The 22,055-nt window shown below is 38.7% G+C and overlaps 1 pseudogene; it reads left to right on the top strand.

Moving 5' to 3' along the window:
- LOC144784141 (vimentin-like) overlaps positions 1–21,103 on the top strand; it is a 111,822-nt pseudogene extending 90,719 nt beyond the window's left edge.
- Positions 21,104–22,055: the final 952 nt, after the last annotated feature.

The following is a 22,055-nucleotide window of genomic DNA, read 5'->3' as shown; positions in this document are numbered from 1 at the left end:
GGACCTGCCCGTCCTCGCCCAAAATGGCGCCAGAATAAATGGGACTCGTAACTCCTTGTTGTGTACTGGTTGCAGAACCTTGAAATCACGAGATACGTATGCAGTTTTGAAGCACATGGCGGGCGGGGACGAGAATTGATTGAATATTTCGACATCCCTATTGATATTAAGTTCTGATGTGTTATTGATTACTGTACTGTTGAAAGTTCGAATTAACGTCACCCATGGTACTTGCCCGCAAATGTATATCTAGATAATTTTATTGTAACTGGCCCTGTCGTATTTTAATTATAAAATGTACGTCCACCGATTCCGTAACTGTTAGACACCTTAGTTCTTGCAACCTAATGGCCCGCCCGTTACGTTCCTCTACAGTGTAAATGTCTATTTATCATATACGATTACAGTTTGCTCCGTGGCCGGCCCACGTGGTTATAGGCTCGTATTTGTATAATGAAATTTTCACAATAAAGGTTTTTAAAAGAAAACATGGTAGTAGTATATACATTGGTAAAGTTTTTAATAATAGTCACTGTTTTAGAATCATTAAAAGGCAAGTGAAATAAAGCAGACCAATTACATGAAGGGTAAAAGGTATAATACGAAGGAACGCAGTAAAGATAAATGGTCAAGGGCTGTTGTGTTTTCTATTCCTGCAACATAAAGTGATCGATAAGAATCTCATATTCAGGCGTATCGGCGACTAAGACAGCAGGTCGACCCTCTTTTGCTCAACGGCTCCGTCATGGGACGAAGAAACGCTCTTTTTCTCGAAAAAAGAATATATTTTACTTGCAGGACAGTTGTAAAATTTCCGGGAAAGTACATTAGCCTGGAACATTATAACATATATTTAAGAAAAAATAATGTTCGGAAGTAATGAAAAGCGTAATTTTTAGGTCATATGACCAAGCCTTTCATCATTACAATAAGAAAAGTAAAATGAACCAATGAAAAGTTTTATTAACAAGTCACATGACTTGTTATGCTTACGTTACGCGCTGCGCGCCCCGGATGACTTCCGGATGCGCTAACGCGGCGCGTCATATGACGCATTACGCGACAACGCAGGTACAGAATATAGTCAAAATGTCTCCACCAACCAGCGGTCGGAACACAACCCCTTTCAGCAGGCTAAATAGTTCTGTTAAATGACAACAGAAGGGACAGGCAACAAGAACCATCAGTCAAAGAGGGGAGGGCTAGTTCTTCTCTACCGGGTTACATTGGGGCGCTACCGGAACTGATCGAATTGGTAGTCTACAGTGTTTCTGGATGTTTCAGACTGAAGCTGGGGTTAGCATGAGAGCAGCACCATTTCGTAGCTCCGTCGTGGCCATTCCGCAACCAATCATGGCAGCCGTTCTTTATCGTTATTTTGGGCGGGGTGGGTGGCGGAGCCGAGCTGTTTTGCAGCCATCATTGTGTGGAGTTCAGTTCATCTCACTAGTTTTGTATTTGTCATGAGGGGTTGTTCCTAATGTTTCTATTTTAGCGAGGTCAAAAAGAGATCCCATTAGTGGCCTACTGATTTTGCTCGATTCCTTTTCTTTTTTTTTACACGATTTTTCGTTATCTGCAAAGACTAAACAGAGTATTGCGACTCTGTGTTTGTTTGTAAATAGAGAATGAACCAAAGAGAACTAATTCTAAAACAGTAAATACTTGGATAACAATGAATCAAATGGAGAGAGAAGCAGGCACGACGGATTACAATGGGGGCAAAGACCTGCGTTAACTACCTTTCACTATCTGCAAAGAGAGAGTACTCCTAATAGAAATGAGGGGGGGGGCACCATTCAAAGCAGATCAGTGTGCATAAACACGAAAATGTTTTCACTTACCACGTACTTGACATTCGACAGCTTATGATATTTGCTATTAAAAAACCATTGAAATTCACTGAAAAAACCATAGGTTATAGACCATATATAGTTAGGAATTAGCATTTACAAAACCTTGAAAATTCACTGAAAAAACCATAGGTTATAGACCATATATAGTTAGGAATTAGCATTTAAAAAACCTTATTTTACTCACACAAAACCATTGAAATTCCATATATAGTTAGTTGCACTAACTATATATCGCGCACCTGCAATCCACTGCTGATGATGTCACATATTACATCATTCATGACATGGTCAGTGACATCACTGATGACATCACTGATGACATCTCAAATGACATCACTGATGACATCACTGATGACAACATCCAGTGACTGTATGTTTCTGTAAAGTTAAAATGTGTCTTACATATTGAAGAATGAGTGGAAGTATAAGTGTCTGGACAAAGGATTTAGTAGGTGCATGACTGAATGCATGAGTGAGTGATTAAATGTGTCTCACTGAGTGCATGGGTTAGTGACTAAAGTGTCTTAATTTGTGCATCATTATGTCTGTTGTTCTGTAAACTGCTGCATGTTTTGATCAGTAGCTATATGATTAACTATATGGGTTACTGATTGATTGTCCAAGTATTTGTATGGGAGACTGAGTGTGTGTGTGGCTGGCTGGGAGGTGTGTGACTCTGTGCAGATCAATGTGTACTTGTATCAATGATTGTATAACAAGGTAAGTATGTGTTAGTATATGTTTGAAAATGTAAGGTGCTCTATGTTTAACTGTATAGACAAGAAAATGGAAGTGTCATTGATTCTTTACAGGACTGACTAGGTGTGTGAGTAACTCCATGGATGAGTGGCAGACTGTGAGTGTCTGTATAGGTGTATGAGTGCATATGATTGTGTTGTAAACATGAGTGATTGTATGTATGAATGATTGTATGGGTGAATGAGTGAATGTGTGTGTAGACGTAGGAATCAGTGAGTACGTATGTAGTAACTAGTATTGGTGTGTCAATGGTTTCAAAAATTATACTCTGTTTTTAACACTGGGTGAAACAGAGGTTATATTAAAATGTGAGGAGATGCATTGTATTGTCACATGAATGATATCATCAGTGATGTGGTCATTGATGTCAAATGAGATGTCATCAGTGATGTCATCAGTGATGTCATTTGAGATGTCATCAGTGATGTCATCAGTGATGTCACTGACCATGTCATGAATGATGTAATATGTGACATCATCAGCAGTGGATTGCAGGTGCGCGATATATAGTTAGTGCAACTAACTATATATGGAATTTCAATGGTTTTGTGTGAGTAAAATAAGGTTTTTTAAATGCTAATTCCTAACTATATATGGTCTATAACCTATGGTTTTTTCAGTGAATATATATATATATACATATCTATATGTGCATGCCTTGTTTTATTTTATTTATTTATTTATTTATTTCTCCCCCTTTTTTTTTTCCTTCTCTCTTCTCTCTTTTTCATTTATTTGTTTATTCATTCTTGCCTATCCCTGTGTATAATCTCCCGTGACTATCTACATCTATTGTGCGTGTATATATATTCACTGAAAAAACCATAGGTTATAGACCATATGTAGTTAGGGATTAGCATTTACAAAACCTTATTTTACTCGCACAAAACCATTGAAATTCGCATATATAGTTAGTTGCGCTAACTATATATCGCGCACCCGCAATCCACTGCTGATGATGTCACATATTACATCATTCATGACATGGTCAGTGACATCACTGATGACATCACTGATGACGACATCCAGTGACTGTATGTTTTTGTAAAGTTAAAATATGTCTTACATATTGAAAAATGAGTGGATGTATAAGTGTCTGGATGAAGGATTTAGTAGGTGCATGACTGACTGTATGAGTGAGTGATTAAATGTGTCTCACTGAGAGCATGGGTTGGTGACTAAACTGTCTTAATTTGTGCATCATTATGTCTGTTGTTCTGAAAACTGCTGCATGTGTTGATCAGTAGCTATATGAGTAACTATATGGGTTATTGATTGGTTGCCCAAGTATTTGTATGGGAGACTGAGTGTGTGTGTGGGGGTGGCTGGGAGGTGTGTGACTCTGTGCATAGATGTGTGAGCAGTTGATTCACTAGATGTATGGGTTTAAAAGTGCATGTGGAAACAGCTGTATGGGTGGTTGACTGTGTGCATGAGTGTATTGGTGAGTGAATGGATATCTCAGTGCTACATGTCAAAGTAAGTACATATGTAAAACACAGTACATGTGAGAGTTGACATATATAAATAACTGTGCATAAGAGCCAGTGAATGTGTGACTGGCTGTATGGATCATTGTGAACTTGTATCAGTGGTTGTATAAGACAGTAAATATGTGTTAGAATATGTTTCAATAAGTAAGGTGTGTATAACTGTATAGTTGAGGAAATGGAGGTGTGATTGATTCAGTGCATGACTGACTAGGTGTGTGAGTAACTCCATGGATGAGTGATAGTCTGTGAGTGTCTGTTTACTCTGAATGTATCTAAGGTTATATTAGAGTCTGAAGAGGTTGATCGTATTATCACATGATTGATGTCATCAGTGATGTCATCAGTGATGTCATTTGGGTTGTCATCAGTGATGTCATCAGTGATGTCACTGACCATGTCATGAATGATGTAATATGTGACATCATCAGCAGTGTATTGCGGGTGCGCGATATATAGTTAGCGCAACTAACTATATATGCGAATTTCAATGGTTTTGTGCGAGTAAAATAAGGTTTTGTAAATGCTAATCCCTAACTATATATGGTCTATAACCTATGGTTTTGTCAGTGAATTTTCAAGGTTTTGTAAATGCTAATTCCTAACTATATATGGTCTCTAACCTATGGTTTTTTCAGTGAATTTCAATGGTTTTTTAATAGCAAATATGAAAAGCTGTAAAATGTATTCTTCTTGTAAAGGAAAAATATATTTTATATATTTTTGTATTATATTTTTTTAATTTAATTTATATTATAATTTAAATTATTTTTTATTTTTCCAGCTGGTACGCGAACCGGTAAACGTCCCGTTAGTGCAAGTACCACGTTAGAAAGCCACATCGTGACGCGTCGCGTAATCACAACGTATCGCGTTACTGCGTAATGCGCCTTATGACACCCTTCGTTAGCGCACCCGGAAGCGCTCTGGAACGCGAACCAAGGCGCGAAACACAGAGCCCCGGAAACGATCCGAGGCGCGGCGCGGCGCGGAGCGCGTAACGTAAGCATAACAGGTCATGTGACTAGTTCATAAAACTTTTCATTGGTTCATTTTACTTTTAGTTTCCTAATGATGGAACGTTTGATCATATGACGTAAAATAATCACTTTTCATTGGTTTACAACATTTTTTTTTCCCAAATGATGAAAGTCCCACTTTTTTTCTTCACTCCGACTTTCATTTTTATGAGAGAAAGACCTGTTTTTGCGTCCTTACTCATGGCATCTGTACTAGCTGCAGCTGGTGGCTCCCCACCACCTCCACCACCACCAAAGAAGAGAGGTCCAACTGGCCAGGTCATCTTCCAACAAGAGGAGGAAGAAGAGGAAGACGAGGAACAGGAACAAGGGACAAGGGGGTTTTTGAAAGAAATGCCAAGGACGTCCCATGTTAAAGTCAATTTTATTTGGCAATTTTTTTCTTTGCCTCCACATGAAAAGAAAGTAAATGCCAGATACGTTACCTGCCTGATCTGCCACGATCAACTCTCCAGAGGGACCGGAAAAAAAAAAATAGTTATGGTAATTATACCATGCATCGACACCCCCCGACCTGCCAGTACATCCACCAATGAAGTGGCACTGACAGCATCAGAGGCAAGAGAAACGGTCCCAAATATTCAGAAGAACTTTGGAAAAATTAAAATGACATGTTTAGATTGTGGCAAATTAATTTCAGTGTGGACAGATGAGTGTTACTCTAATAAATACAGCATATGAACATCATCAATGTTCAAAACGTCCCCGAAACTAAATTTTCTTTTTTTTTGGTTGCTCCTGTTGAGCCCTTTGTACTGAATCATTTTTGTTTCCCCCCCCTCCAAAAAAACACAAAAAAATATAAAACAACAAAAAATAAATAAAAAAAGTTCTTTTCAGAACTACCTTCCCTTTATGAAAAATTGCTAGAATGTTTAACACTCTAGCATCCTCTATTTCTTTTGATTCGCTTCCCGGTTCGTTCCCCGGTACGCGAACCGGAAGCGAAATAATTATTAATTTTTTTTTTTAAACGAGTAAGTAAACAGAGTAATGTGAAAAGAAAGACAAATAGAGGGAGTAACAAACAGTTACTGTTCAAAGAGAGACTGAGAAAAGAAGTGAAAAGAGTAGTATAAATAAGTAATAAAAAAAAAGAAATGAAGGAAGTAGCAAAGGCAGGAAACTAACGGATAAAGAAATGAAGCAGTGGAACTAATAAAAGTTAAATGTGATAGAGATGTAACGTAAAGAGTACTAAACATTTACCTTATAAAAGTGATTACCGTTGCCACTTGTCATTTTTATACTTTAAATCTATGTAAGAAACAACAAAAATTTTTAAATTAATATAAGGTAGTAAAAAAAGAGTGAGCATGAGACAAGATGAATACATATTATAAATCACAATTCAAACTACAAAATTAATTAGACATATTTAATGGTTTATTTTTGCTGTTCTCAGAATATATCAAATTTCACTGAAAACAGTGAGTTGAAGGTATTCATCATATAACAGCGGGGGAAAAAAAACACAATCAAAATGATTGTGTTTAAAAAACCCACAAAATATAACTAATCAGTAATCAGAACTCCTCAAAAGTAACTTACTTTCTATGACGTCAAAGGATGTCCTATGAAAAGCTTATACTCTGTTCTGCTGTTACTATTTTCTGCCCGCCACTTTCTGAAAGATAAACTCCATTGATTTAAGAAAAATGAGACATACAAAGCAATTTAAAACAGCACACTAAATTACAGCACCACCCCGAATCATTATAATCCAGTTACCTACCCTAAATTCTCACTTCATAAAAAAAGTCAAAAGGCAACATTGCTTCATACTAAAATGATAACTATTGCCGAAAGTTTATCCTTTTTTATAATTCAAATAAGGTATGTAATATCCTGATATAATAGCTGCAGTTGCAAATGTTGTTCCTGAAATAGATGACTGTGTAGCCAAAACATTTTTAATTAGACTTGACAACTTATTTTCATCCAGTTTATGTAGTTGGAAAAGTAAAATGACATTTCACCCATAAGTTTCCATAAATAATGTGGACAGCATTGCAGACTTACATTTCCTCTACTCCTTGTTTGGATCTGCTGTTTGACTTAGCTTAGAAACACAAACAGTTTTCGCTGTGTACTACAATTATCCACATGGCCATATAGAGTAGGAGCGATTAGAACCACTGGAAATTCCTCTGAACAAATCCCAAGATTCCTTCCCTAAAATTTTGGTTGTAAGAACACCAGGTAACAATTTTGTAGGTGGAAAGGCAATCTTTTTTTGAAAGTTGAAAGAGAATCATTACAGAATGACCAGCCGTTTCCGGATTTTAAATAAACTGTGTAATGTCCTGAAGTAGTTGAAGGACCGTCATGATATATAATTGCTGTACATACAAAAGTCCTTCCTGATATTGACAACTGAGAAGCCACAAAATTGTTAATTAAAGTTGTCAATTTAGTTCCATCAGGCCTACATCGTTGAAACATTAAAATGACATACTGGCCATAACTTCGTATAATTAACGTGGACAGCATTGCAGACTTACATTGGCTACACTCCATGTTTTGATCGGCTTCCTTTACTAGCTTATTGAAGGATACTGATTTACTGTCAGGCAAAGTTAAATATATAAATCTTTCTGAGTCTACACTAGTAGTACTTGATAGCCTACAGTTCTCGCAATCATGTTGCCATAGATAAGAAAGGCCAAACAGATAATCTACATCTACACCTTCATCTTGCAATACATCAAGCATATACATTAAAAACTCCTGACAATCCCGCTGAATTTTTTCAGAGAATTCTGTTTGACCTGTACATTCGTCTAACACCTAGGTTCCCAAACTGTGCGCCGCGGCGCCCTGGTGCGCCGTTATGAGTTGCCAGGGGCGCCGCGCAGGATGTGGGAAAATAGCATCTGGCCGTGTGCTGAACAAGATGCTCTACCAGGGCCTGAATGCAGTGAGCAGCGCAATACAACGGGGAGTAAGAAATGCCACCTGCATAATGCAGGAACGTGGTTTGGCACAGTAAGAGCGCAGTGCTTCCATACGTGCATAGGTGCATACATACGTGCTTTCATTCACAGACGTAATCTCTGCATACCCCGTAATGCTCAGCAGACTATTGAACATTATTTCTGCCCGCCGTGTTCTGCCATGCCTTGTGGGACCCTCTTCTCAAATTACATAGGTCAGAGGGCAGATTCACTGCTCGCTCATGATTAACTTATTTATTTTGTCAAGTCGAGTTTGAACGGGACAAGTGTTAAATACATGTCTGTGCAGTGGCCCACAGTCTCGTCGGAAAACAGGTCAGCATCTTAAAGAACAAGTAGGGCAGGCTTCTCGCAGCACAAGATAAACTTTAGAGATTTCAAATATTGCTACTTCACACAGCCCTTGTATAATTATATGCTGGCTGCTGTTCCAGCACTTTATGTGAACTTATTTATTTATGCGTTTTTATATAGTGCAGACTTTACCCGAAGGTGTCAGAGCGCTTCACAATAGGAACAGTAGTGATACATGAGGACGAAATTACAAGTGAACAAATTACAAAAGCAAACGTTAAGTTACATGAGGTAAAAGTGACAATTGTGAGCAAACAAAATACATGAGGAGCAAACGGTACATTACAGGAGGAAAAAGTGACAAGTGTGCAGGTTACAAGAGAAAACAAAGTACAATTAGAGGTAATATACTGCAATAAATGCTAGACACTCAGGCACAAGAACCAACGTTACGTAGGCAATGGTGGCACTTGTGCAAGTATCAAAAGCAAACAAAATGTGAGAGGTAGCAAACAGTGTGTTACAAGAGAAAAGTGGCGTGTGCATGTAGCAAAAAAGTACCAAACACAGGTAGAAGGATAGTACTGCAATAAATGGTAAACACTCCAACCACAAGCACACACTGGGAAGGCACTTCCGTAGTCATGGAGAAAAGCATTTTCAGTAATGGGAGGTCTTCCATCAGGTTCCTTCCTTCCTACACCGGCCTGATTTCATAAATCTGAAACTCCAGTGGGCAAACTCGTGGCTGTGGAAATAGGCCACATTGCAGCCAGGATTCATTTCACGGCCCTACTCCTGACTCCAGTCTAACCTTCCATACGTTTTTCCATGTTTCAAAACTTTTTCTGGGTCTGGTGCTACCCGTCCCTATTTCTTACACTTGACTAGCTTCAACCTCGGATGAGATATTGCAGCGCTGAAATTTGTGGTCATTCTGCCCACTATGAGGGTCAAAGGATTGTTTCCTCACTGTTAACTTGCACGCATTGTGTCTTGTATGTACCAGAGAAGCCTGTGACCCAGAATTGAAGGACACAAGCCTCTCTTATTAAAAAGACAGGGATATATCAGTGCCCAATGCACATGAATACAGAGCAATCTAGAGATGTGGATGTGGAGTGTAATTAATATTTTTAATTAGGGCTCTTGTATTGCAGTATATAATGCACAATTAGGCTGGTTCTACTCCCGGAAGCAACTGGCAGAAGCCCAGACCTTCATCTACTACTACTGTACTAGCTTCTCATGCCACTTGTTCTTCTGCTGCCCTGCTGTCTTGCCATGTGGCTTGCTCGGTTAAGATGGACTGGAGGGTGTGCAAAGTGACTTTTTCTCCCACCATCCAGCAGACTTGGCATGTGACAGGCTCACTACATGAACTTGCTTTGTGCCTGGCTGTATCCCAGACCTACTTGTCTGCCCTGCAAACAGAATTAGCTTGGTCCCCCTTATTCGCCTTCCAACTGAGTTTGGCCAAGTCCTTCTTGCTTGTTGTACTATCGGTCTCAGTCTCAGTCCAACTGGCATGCCATGCATATCTTAACCTGACCACCACTGACCTGGGATGTAACTCGGTCTACCACCTCCACCTTGTGCAGCTGACTACCTTATTCATACCAGCATGCTACACAACTGCCTCTTGCCCGTCCATTCTTCCTGCCATGAGACTGGCTCTACCCTGTTTCCAATTTAAGAAAGTACATATTCAACAACAATTTGAAAAATAAATAAAGTCAACAGGTGATTGTATCGTTTCTCACTTAACGAGTTCTAATTGAACAACTGTTAGATTTTTATTTTGTTACAAATATGATTATAATACATTCATCGCATTCCAATTAATTTCAAGAAGACAACTGGAAGTACTCCCGAGGTCGGGCTAACATCCCCCCACCGGTAAAAAAAATGGTGGGGAGCCACGGCCCACTGCCAATTAGGTCAAGGGAGCCACAGGTCTAAAAAGTTTGGGAACCACTGGTCTAACAGATAACGAATTTCAGACACACTTTCTACTCTTGTTCTATCAGCGCTACATTTCTCTAACACAGAATTCAACAAACAGCATAAACTTTGTTCTGAATTGATCACAATCTGTTCTTTTAAAGTCTCTAGTGAAAAGAGAACATCAACAACTACATTAGCATAGCAGTTGACACCAGAACTATTTTCAAATTTAAAACCAACAACATTTTCCACAGAATTTATTTTATTCCTGCTTACAATTTTTAGTTCATCGACTTTTGGTCTTTTTGCTTCAACCTCCCTACTATTACTGATATTTCTTCGTTTCCGGCCTACCACACGTTTCTCAAACAAAGGATATTGAGGCAAATGTGGCGCATACTCTCTTCTTAACCTATTGTATTCCTTAACACAATCTAGATCCGCACAAATATTTGTGACATCATAGTCAATCAAGTACAATCCCGATAAAGTTCTGACTCGTGACAATGCTACATAAGCCATACCCTCTTTGAACACAGAACTGCCAATATTCACCAATGCACTGTCTACACTTAAACCTTGTGATTTATGGATTGTCACCGCATATGCCAAGCAAACAGGAAATTGCTTACGGCGAACATATAGGTCTTTTACAAGCAAAAACTTACCTGTGCAACGGGCAATTACCTGTACTTCCTCAATGCCATCAAATTAAATTTTTAAAAATTCAATTTCATCTCTATTTCTGTATTTCTCAAAATCAACAACATTACCCATTGATCCATTTACCAGACCTCTTTCAACATGTAAATTCCTTCTCAAAATGATACGGCAATTTAAGCACACATTCAGAGTCTTTTCAAAACCCGCAGTTTTAGATATAGTCTTCTCTAATGAATCCAATTTAGATTTCAAATTTTCAGACAAAATAATTGTTGCTCCCACATGCTCTATTCTGTCAATAGCTTCAAGTTTCACAATCTCTTGTTTTTCTAAATTCAACATTTGGTTGTTGAAGATGGAACATTCTGCAAGAGTTGGCATTAAACATATTCCAGATTTCTTCTCAGTAATTTTCTGAAAAATATTCTCTGGCAGAACGTCTTCTTCTGGATACAAATTTGACAGTAATCGTGCATGTAAAGCTTCTTTCCCACGCTCAGTCACTTTCCCGATTCTAACATCTTGTAGAATATTCTTGTAATCTTCGTCCTTCGCCTGACGCATATTTTCACGCAGCTCAGCATAATTGAAGTTTAACCATATATTAACGTTGCCAATGCTCCCTAGGCACTTCTTGGTATCTTCATGTGTAAGCAGTTTAAACACTGGTTGTCCTTTCACTGGTGTCAGCTGCAGAAGATCACCAAAAACAATGATGTGTTTGCCACCGAATAACACATCATACTCTGTTTTAAGAACTTCCTGCATTCTCAAATGCACAAAGGCAAGCATGACATTGGAAACCATGCTTACTTCATCAATGATAAGAAGTTTCATCTTCTTCAACACTCTAGATACTTCACAACAAGCATCCCCAGATAACTTGTGGTATTGTAATTTGTTATCATGCTCCACTGGCAGCATCAGTAGCCGATGCAAAGTAATCCCTTTAATGTTATGAGCTGCCAGTCCAGTTGGAGCGGTCACAACACAAGACAGCGATGACTCAGTCCTTTTTTGCAGATAACATGAAATTGCTTTAATGAGGAAACTTTTTCCAGTTCCTGCTTCTCCACTCACATATAATCGGACAGGCTTCAACGACGTACATGAGCACTTTTTCTTCTCATGACTTAATCCATGCTCAATTTGGTTGGTAACTTCGTCATATATTTTCTTCTGCTCAACGTTGAGTTGTCTTTCCAAATTTTCTAAGTTAACCACATCCTCCTGAGCATGTGCCATGGCTCTTTCCACTTCAATCATCGCTGTAGCAGCTTCATTTTCGATAACTGGTCCTCCTAGTGGATCCTGACTCAATGAAACAGAACTCTGACTGTCCTGAGAACTGTCTCTAGCAATCTCCGCTGCAATTGTTGCTTCCTGCTCGATTTCTGCATTCAACATTTCTAAATATCTTAGAAAAACAGGACATTCTATGGACTCCTTGGCTGCATTGAAAGAGTCTTCATAACAGAGGAAATCCCCAAGCAGTTCCTCTTCTGCACGCCAAGGCTTGAAAAGTTGCAAAAGAGCTAAATAGAAGAACTCTTTTCTTTCTGGAGATTCGCAATCCAATTTTTGATGATTTACCAATTGACATTTTCTTTGCTTGACCAGATATCCCTCACTTCCAATTACAGCATACACTCCTTTATCAAAATCTTCTTTGATGTTCCTCTTGAAAACGTAATTTTGTAGAACATCATACAGACAAACATTCTCCAGGTGACTGCTTCTATTTGGATAATATGTATCCAACATGTTGGTCTTCAAAATATCTATACTGTTTGGCTCCTTCTCCGCCAAATACTCTATTTCCCGTACAGGTTTCAGAACTCGATTACGCGTTGCAGCAAGACCAAGACTCGCCCAAATGATACTCCTAGATTTGGCATAGAGACTTGCTGAAGATAACCGGTCAGAACATTCGTAAGCTCCAATTTCTCGATGCGACAACATCTTCAAACTGAAACTGTACAACTTCTTACTGAGGATCTTTTCATGGGAAATGTCCTCCCACATATCCTTCAGTTCTGTCTTTTCTTTTTTGGTAATGTAAGACGTCACATACCGAGCCACAGCCATACAATTGTCAGCCACAAACTGTATATCCATGTTAGCATTCCACATGGACAAAATCACTGGGTTGTAGTCGTTGATGTTCTTGGACTCTTCGTTTCTTTTCAAATTGAATGTGTTTTTGGGTGATTTCCTCGTCACATTATGTCACAGCGAAGACATCAAATTGTTCACTCTTCCTTTAGATATCACCGATCGTGGAAATCCAAAACGACATTTGGTGTAGTACTTGTCCTTATTTCTGAATTTACGACGACAGTACTTTCCACAACGATGGCTTTGAAACCGTAAAACTTGTTCTCTTAGACTTTTGTCTTCGTTTGTCTTTGGAACAGCACATGTAGCATACTGTTCTATGAAACTCATCACTAAGTCATCCGGATCAGTTCCAAATTTGGGTGCATCTTTGATCCATAGCAGCATATGTATATGAGGAGCTCCTCTTGCTTGATACTCATTTCTCCAGAAGAAATCCAACACCTCTCCAAGAGGTGGATTTTTCTTGTTCGTGATGAAAGACATCATAGCTTCAAATCTATGATTGAAGTACCTGCATACATTCACTGGATCCAAAGAGCACAGTTCTCCAGGTGTCTTGAATTCGATATTTTCAATGTTTCCATTTGCCTCTCGTAGAAATTCAAGTAAGTCTTCCCAGCCATACTCGGCACAGCTAAGAGTGAGGAACCATGTGGGAGTTCCTACGTTCCTCAGCATACATTTTAAGTCACCATGACGGCGGTACCAATACTCCTTAGTATTAGTGACTCATTAGTCATTGGCTGACATGCCATCAGATTAATCAGGTGAGAATCCAAAATACTGTCTTGCACATTGACTTTATCCATAAAGTCCCTTGCCGAGATATTTCGCAGTTGTACACCACTTTTCAAGATGTGGTTCACTGCATAAGAAAGTCCAGATAGATCACTTTCAAACAATAGATGAAACAAATAGGGAATGCATTGACGAAACCTAGGATCTTCTGCATACAATCGTAAAGTCCGGTATTCTGAAGCAGGAATTTGAACAGGTCGCTCATCATATCGTCCTCCTCGACCTGTGGGAAATAACTGTGGGAAACATCGAGCTTCCAAACTTTCCTCCCAAACACTAATGGGACTCCCTTTGGCTTGTTTCATTTGAAACAACTCAATAGCATTCCCCATGACTTCCTTAGAATGCAAAGGATGAACACTATAATGTTCATATATTTCTTCCTTTTTAGAAGCTTCTACTTTCTCAATTTGTCCAGGACACAAATCGCTGTCCTCTTCTTCACTTACTTCCTCTTCTGCAACACATACATTCTTGTAGTACTCATTATTTTTTATCAAATACAATGTTCCCTTTTTGACTTTCCTAACATCCACTAAATCTTGCCAGATTTTCTTACTCTTTGTTGGAACACCATTAACTATGATAACCAGAGGCTCCTCTTCCACTTTCTCTACTCCAATTGTATTAATGTTTTTCTTCAAATCCAAAGGCAAATAAACAACCCTTCCCTTTAATCCTCTCTGTAAATCTGATGGAGGCAACTTCCCTGTTTTTGGCTCCATTCGTACAATGGCCTGAAAGGGATGGACACTTTGAATCAAAATAGATTCATAAGTATTTAAATCCTTCAATTCAGAAGGAATGTCAACCAATTCCAGATTATTATAAACCGCTCTAGCAGGCATCTTGTTTTGGTTTAATTTGTTATAGCAATAAGTACACATACGTTGGTCCGCTCCCAAATCAAAACAATTTTCTACCATCAAGTATGTGGCAAAATCCTTCCATTGACTATTGTTTTCCATATCACTTTTTGCATATAAATCCACTAACTTAGTCTGATTCTTATAATAAGTCCGTCGACAACACACACAAGTGAAATTAGGCCTCTCACATGTTTTCACCATCTACGTGGAGATTTCCTTGTGAAACTTATCTGTACTGGAAATCTGTACACTCTCTTCCACGTTACCTTCTTCTACTGGGTCAATTTCAACATTGTTCTCTTTACCAGCAAAGTAACAGAACTCAATTTCTTGACAAATATTCTTCACATCTACTTCAGAACCATGCAAAAGAGTTCTGCTTAATTGTTTAAGCAGAATTGCTGGACTCTTAGCATAATACAACATTCTAACTAATTTCCTCACTTTATTATGATGCACTGCTAGCATCCTAAAATGATGAAAAACACTCTGGCATACTCTCCTGGAAAGACAAGCCAGTGAATGACCATGCAAACCTGTCACTTCTCTCACTCTGCAAGGATCTAATTCTTGCAACAACTTTATTTTTTGTTTTAAACTTTTCTTATTAAACGTCCGTACAAAATCACAAAGCAAATTGATGGAATCCTGTCGCACACTGCAAATCGAACTACACTTCCAGGTGTACACTGGTCCCTTAGGACGTCTCCCTAAAACCTCATCACTTAACACCTCTTCTGCATCTGCAGACACAAGTATTTCTTTTTCAACCGGTTGACCGTCTTTCACCTCATAAGCTCGACCACTAATGTCAACTGCATGCACCAAATCATTGTCCTGAAAATAACTCTCCTCATTAAACAATGCCTCACTACTTGAACTATGCATCCATTCTCCTGAGAAAACTTCACAAAAATTACTTCGATTAACTTCTCTCTTCCATCTACTATTTGATTTTAAAACATAGATTACCTTGTTTAGTTTCCTAATTCTATTAATTACCAAAATAAATAACTTTCGCTTAATTTCGAAAGCATGATCAATAATTTTCTCTACATTTTTCTTTTTCTTATAAAATGCCACTTTCTGTTGGCCTTTCTTAAATTGTTTTAGCAAATTGACAATTACCCTGTTGCGGAACATTCGCCTCGAATGTCCCTGAATGCATTTTCCCTTTTACTGCCATGCACTGAGTTATCTCCTGCTCTAGCAGAAACTTTTTTGACGGGCCTTTCCTTTCCATTTAAATTGGCTCTCTTTTTCTGGACTAAAACTTTTTCTGTAGTTTACTTCTGTTTCTACAAATGTTTCTAAGAAATGATTTTGTTCTCTTACCCGGAGCTTTCTTCGTGCGTTGAGGTGATTTTAATGTAGAGGACTGCTGCAAGTATTGAGTACTTTGCTGTCTTTGACGTTTCGAAGCCTTTCGAATTCTATCCTTGGACGGCATTGTCTAATTTCTAAATAATCTGCAGTTGAATCTGTGGTAAAATATAATAAAAAATGCTATTAACCACTATTACCAAACAGTAAATCAATAACAGTAAGAATTTGATTCAGCAATGCTATAAAGATGATTCAATAAAATATTTTTAATTTTACTGTGATAGTGATAGTATTACAGGGCTTTCATGCAAATGACTGCCCACCCTGCAACAAAAAGCCCACTTGAAACTTTGCGCACATTAAATTGTGTACTTACCTGCAATAATCCATATGCCAGTGTTTACGTCCCTCCACCCTGCCCCTCCCCCTCCCCGCATGCCTGCCCCACCGTAACTCCCTCCACGACCCGCGGCTGCTGTTTTGCAATATGGTGCATCTTGTAAATCTCTCCTGCATTATAAAAGTGACGCAACAACAGCACAAAAGAGGCGCCCAACCATCATAAATCTGTCCCTAAGACTTTAAGGGCCAGATGTAGGTCGCTCGGTAACGGCCGAAAAACTGTATTTTCGTCCTTTACCGACCAGATTACAAAATTTGTCATGTAAGGGGCAATATATTACCGAATTGGTAAAATTACCGAATCGATAATTTTACCGATTCGGTAAAATAAAAAATCGGTAAATATACCGATTTGAAGCCACCCATATGTAGATAGGACTCTTCAGAGTGCCAGGAGCCTTTACGAATCGGTATTTTACCATCAAAACCAATTTGATGGTAAAATACCGATTCTAGGGCCAGATGTAGGTAAAAAACATTTACCTATTTTAAAATACCGAATTGTACCGATTCGGTATTTCAAAATCGGTAAATGGTATGTAGGTCTCAACATACGGATTCGTTACCGAATCCTTAACAATTCTTGAATTACCGATTCGGTAAATACCGAATCGGTAATGCCCATTCATTCCTATGGGCTTTGAAGCCCATAGGAATGATTAGGCATTACCGATTCGGTATTTACCAAATCGGTAATTAAAGAATTCACAAGGGTGCACGGGGTGTCACTTTGACACCCTCTGGCACCCCCAAAACAGGCACAGGTGCCATGTGGCAGGCATACCTGCCTGTCACATGACATACGTGTGCATGCACACATGTGCATGCACATTTTACCGATTCTGTAAATGTAGATTTACCTACATGTGGCCTTGGATTTAGTCCCCTACATACCGATTAGCCATTTACCGAAATCGGCCGTAACCGGTCGGTAAATGGCCTGAAACGGCCATCTGCATCGGGCCCAAAGTCTGCATGCATTTGATTTCAAAAAAACTTTTTTAACTTTTTAAGTAAAACAATTATACACCTACATTCATGAGGAACGGACATAAAATGCCCTAATACACATGAAAACGTTTTTTTAAGGTACTTGCACCTTTTTTTCAATAACTTTTTACATGGTTATGTAACTCAAACACAAAATTTTTCAAACACACATCGGGGTGTATTTACAAGGGCCTTGCACCACGGGGAAAGTGACTACAAATGACCAGATACACATGGGGACGTATTTACAAGGCCCTTGAACTAGGAGGAGTGACTTGAAATGGCTAGGGACACATAGGAGAGTATTTACAATGCCCGTGCAACACTTATGCATCATTTTTTACATATACACTGTAGAACACCATGGGGCAATAACAACACAGATGCATCATGCATCTGTTCTGCAAAAGCGACGCATTGCAGGAATCACATCACAAGTAAATAAATTCTCATATTTTTTTAAAGCATGCCTTTTCCTTAAAAACGATTTTCTGATCATGATTTCAAAAAACACAGCACACCTCCTATGTACATACACACCTTATCAATACTAATACTTTACATTAACTACAATTACAATTGGTAAAAGAATGCAAAATCGCCTTTGAAAACAGAATGCAAACACTTGACGCAAAACATCATTTTAAATACACAGCTGACTTTCTTATTTACTCAAAAAAGCATACTAGTCTTTATCTAAAATATAGAAACGATAACTCACCTTTACAAATTCTTTTTGAATTTCAAAACAGTCTCAGAAGCACACCAATTATTCTTTAGCAGAATTAAAGGTATGCACTCCGGAGGCTGGAACCAACAAAGGCACTGAAACGCTGATATTCATCACACATATCTCTCATGTCAGCCAATCAAAACTCTTCCCTCACTATTTTCAAATCAACACCCTTCCCCCCTCTGCCCTTTCTGACCTTTTTCCATAGCAACTACTGCCTGCCAGACCTCTCAGATTTACAAGTTCACACAACAATGTTTCAAATGAACTCTGAACTCTCAGTACACCTGCTAATCCACTGCAATCTTTCATAACATCATTTTTTATTAACCATTCAAATTACATCTTTCAAAGAACACATCCATGCACCCTAACTTTCTGTTTTCAGCAATGGAAATACACCAATCACTGCTAATGAATCATTTGCACTTAAACTCCACAGTTTTTTTTCATTACAAACTTCACTATTTCAACTGCCATTTCATTCCCACACTTCATCTGACTGCAGCAAAAACTCCTCTAGCCATGTTTTCAGTCTGGATTCTTGGACATAGCTACATCCACTGGGCTCACAGGTATGCAGATAACAGAAATTTACACAACCTCAATTTACAAAATGTGGAAATTAAATGGATTGGCCGAAGAGGATTGAAATGTCACCAATTGATATCATTGGTGAAAACCTTTTTACATTTGCCAAACCCTGACCTCATAATAGTGCACTGTGGTGGAAACGATTTGGGCACTTTGACTGGGGTAGGTCTGGAAATGCTCCTAAAAGACACCTTTGAGCAATTGATGACACTTTTTCCTCATCTTGCCTTGGTATATTCCAATATATGCCAAAGACAAAAATGGAGGTGGTCCAATCAATTTTGTCCACAAATTGAAAAATCGAGGAAGCATGTAAATAAGTCTGTTTCAGCTTACATGAGGGACCATGGAATGGGCTGCATCTACAACAATAACTTGCGTTACTACATGCAAGATATCTACAGAGGAGATGGCGTGCATTTCTCAGATGAGGGCAACAAAGTTTTCATACTAAATTTAAGACTGTGTATTGGTACCTACTTATAAGTACCTAGAACTTACACAGACCCAAAAGCTCTTTTCAGAGCTACCTTAACTTAGTTTACTCTTTTGAAATTTCGAATGTACCTTTTTACTCTTATTTTCACTTATATTCGCTTCCCGGTTCGCTACCCAGTTCGTGTACCGGCAGCTAACCGCGAAATTTTTTTTTTTTTTTTCACGACATATATGAGTCTCCTCAGCCACCCTCAGAAAACTTAGGGAGACAGGATACGTCTAAAGTACCCCAATCTACCCTTTCTGAACATTATTTACCCTCCATCTTGTATCTCAGTTCTACCGAAACACAAAATGGAGGACTCCCGTAACGCTGCAAGTTCGCGTACCGGGAAACGCACTGACAAGCACTCGCTGAAAAAAGGTGGGAAAGTAATTTACAAAAAACCACTGGACACACTTTCACCAATTAAACATTAGCTCATACTACATACCAATCCCTACCATTCTCACAAATTTCGTTGGAATACCATTTAGCCATTTAGCATGTAGTACTCTCTAAAATCCCTGAGGTAAATTACTTTAAAAAGCATATCGGAAGTGTTGGAATTGACCACCAATTAAAATATTACTTTCAATTTCTCCTATTATATCATGACATTTCATGTTATGTACCTGAATATATATAAACAAAGAGAGTGAAACACACCCATTTTGACTAATACAACTAAAAATCAACTGATAACTTCAAGTTATATTTAAAAGGTAAGATATTATTTTTAAAACTGAAGTATGTACTGTACTGAAAGCTAATTAGAAAAACATTTTCTAACAGTTATATTCTATCACTCTGTAATACTTATAGAATAAAATAGACTTCTCTGTTTTAGTTATGGCGGGGCCAGTCCTTGGATTTGCGAGGCCCTGGGCTAAAAGGGAACGTGCGCGAGCCCCCCTCCAATTTACATAAGTGGCCCCTTGCAAAGAGAACATTCACAGACACTATGGGAGCCCCATTGTCCAGCATTTTGACGCCCCCACAGTTTTAACTTTTACTCCACACGCATTTCTCACACCTTCATAGGTGTGAGAATTGTTTGTGGTCTAAAAGTTAAAACTGTGGGTGCGCCAAAATGCTGGACAATGGGCCCCCCACAGTGTCTGTGAATGGTCTCCTTGCAATTGAGGGAGCGTCTCCTTCTCCCTTCCCTATACCTCCTGACACCATCCATGAGAGGCCCAAGGACAGGGCCCCCTCCAATGGACCTTAATTGCAGGCGACACCTTTCTTTGTGATAGATCTCCAGGAAAACAAAAGGACACATCACCAGTGCGTGGCCCTATGCTGGTGGGCTGAGTGCGAGGTCCTGTACGACAGCCCACGCTGCCCATGCCTAGCGCCGGCCCTGAGTTAAGGATAGAGTTAGGCTTCTCTAGTATAATTCAGAATTGACTAAGAGTTTATTTGATAATTTTCTTCATATTTCTACTTCCAATTTAATACCATACACTGCCCAAAGAAAAAAACACTGTTTAAATAACCAAACTACCTGTCTGTACTGAAACCCAACAGTGCCCTATCTGTACTGATATATTTTTTAAAAATTTCTTTTTCAGAATTCAAAATGGAAGGACAAGAAAATAACTTGAAAATTGAAACAGAAACACAAAAGGAGACGGAAGTTCACCAAGATTTTTACGACGATACAATAAACAATGAACTTCTGCAATGTGTGGATGCAGTAGATTTTCTACTGGAAAATGAAGAAAAAAATGATCATGATTTTATAGAATTTCTTTTAAATTTTGAGAAACAATCTGAATAATAAATTTGTATTTGTTAATTCAAAAATTGTTTGACACATTATTTATTTTTATATGTATATTGTAAACTAGTAGCAAATTGATTATAACATGAAGTGAGACTTTAAATATACTATGCAACTTTTTGGTGTTAAATAGTAATTTTGTTCATTGTTACTTCCTTTCTCCCACTATATAATCTCCAATGTGTATTTAACATCTCTTTATCATCTCCTGCCTCCATGTTGTTTCGGCTTTCCAGACAGACTATGGTATGAATTCCATTTTCCACAATAACTTCTTTAACAACAGGCAAGATATCTACAAAGGAGACGGCGTTTATTAATTTATAGACTCTGCATTGGTACCTACATGTTGCTACGTAAATAAAAAAAAACAACAAAAAAACCCAACAAAATGAACAATTGATAAACATACAATAAGTTAAAAGTCAATCATTCTTGTTTCCTTATAGTACGCTCCCCAGACCGCTTTCCGGTATGCGTACTGGGCGCACCCCAGGAAAAAAATACGATTTTTATTTTTTTATTATTTTGCCCCACGGGGGGGCCCTTTTAAAGCCTCCACATCAAACCTAGGGGGTCAGGGAGGATCTACTATGCCCCCTTATGGTCATTTCCCCCTTTGTTTTGGCCTCCTCTTGTCTCTCGATCCTACCGAGAGACAAGATGGCGGCCGCTCCGGACTGTTTAGAATATTGACAGACACCGGAGAGCCAATCAGCTTCGCTTCACGAAGTTCTGTTACGCGTCAGGAACGCGAACCGGGGCGCTGCCCGGAGCGCGCTTACAGATATATATCTTTTTTTAAACGTTAATTTCTCAAAATCCACTGGAGCACATATATTGAGACCTAGCAAAGGCACATCGGGCTAACAGTCCCTACAATTTTGCCAAGTTTCGTGAAAATCCATTCAGCCGTTCTGGCTAAAAGTGAGGCTAACCGCCCTATGGA

Source organism: Lissotriton helveticus, chromosome 10, assembly GCF_964261635.1.
Source record: "Lissotriton helveticus chromosome 10, aLisHel1.1, whole genome shotgun sequence".
Taxonomy (NCBI): domain Eukaryota; kingdom Metazoa; phylum Chordata; class Amphibia; order Caudata; family Salamandridae; genus Lissotriton; species Lissotriton helveticus.
Note: the sequence above shows the minus strand (reverse complement) of the source record. Positions and strands in the feature narration are given on the sequence as shown.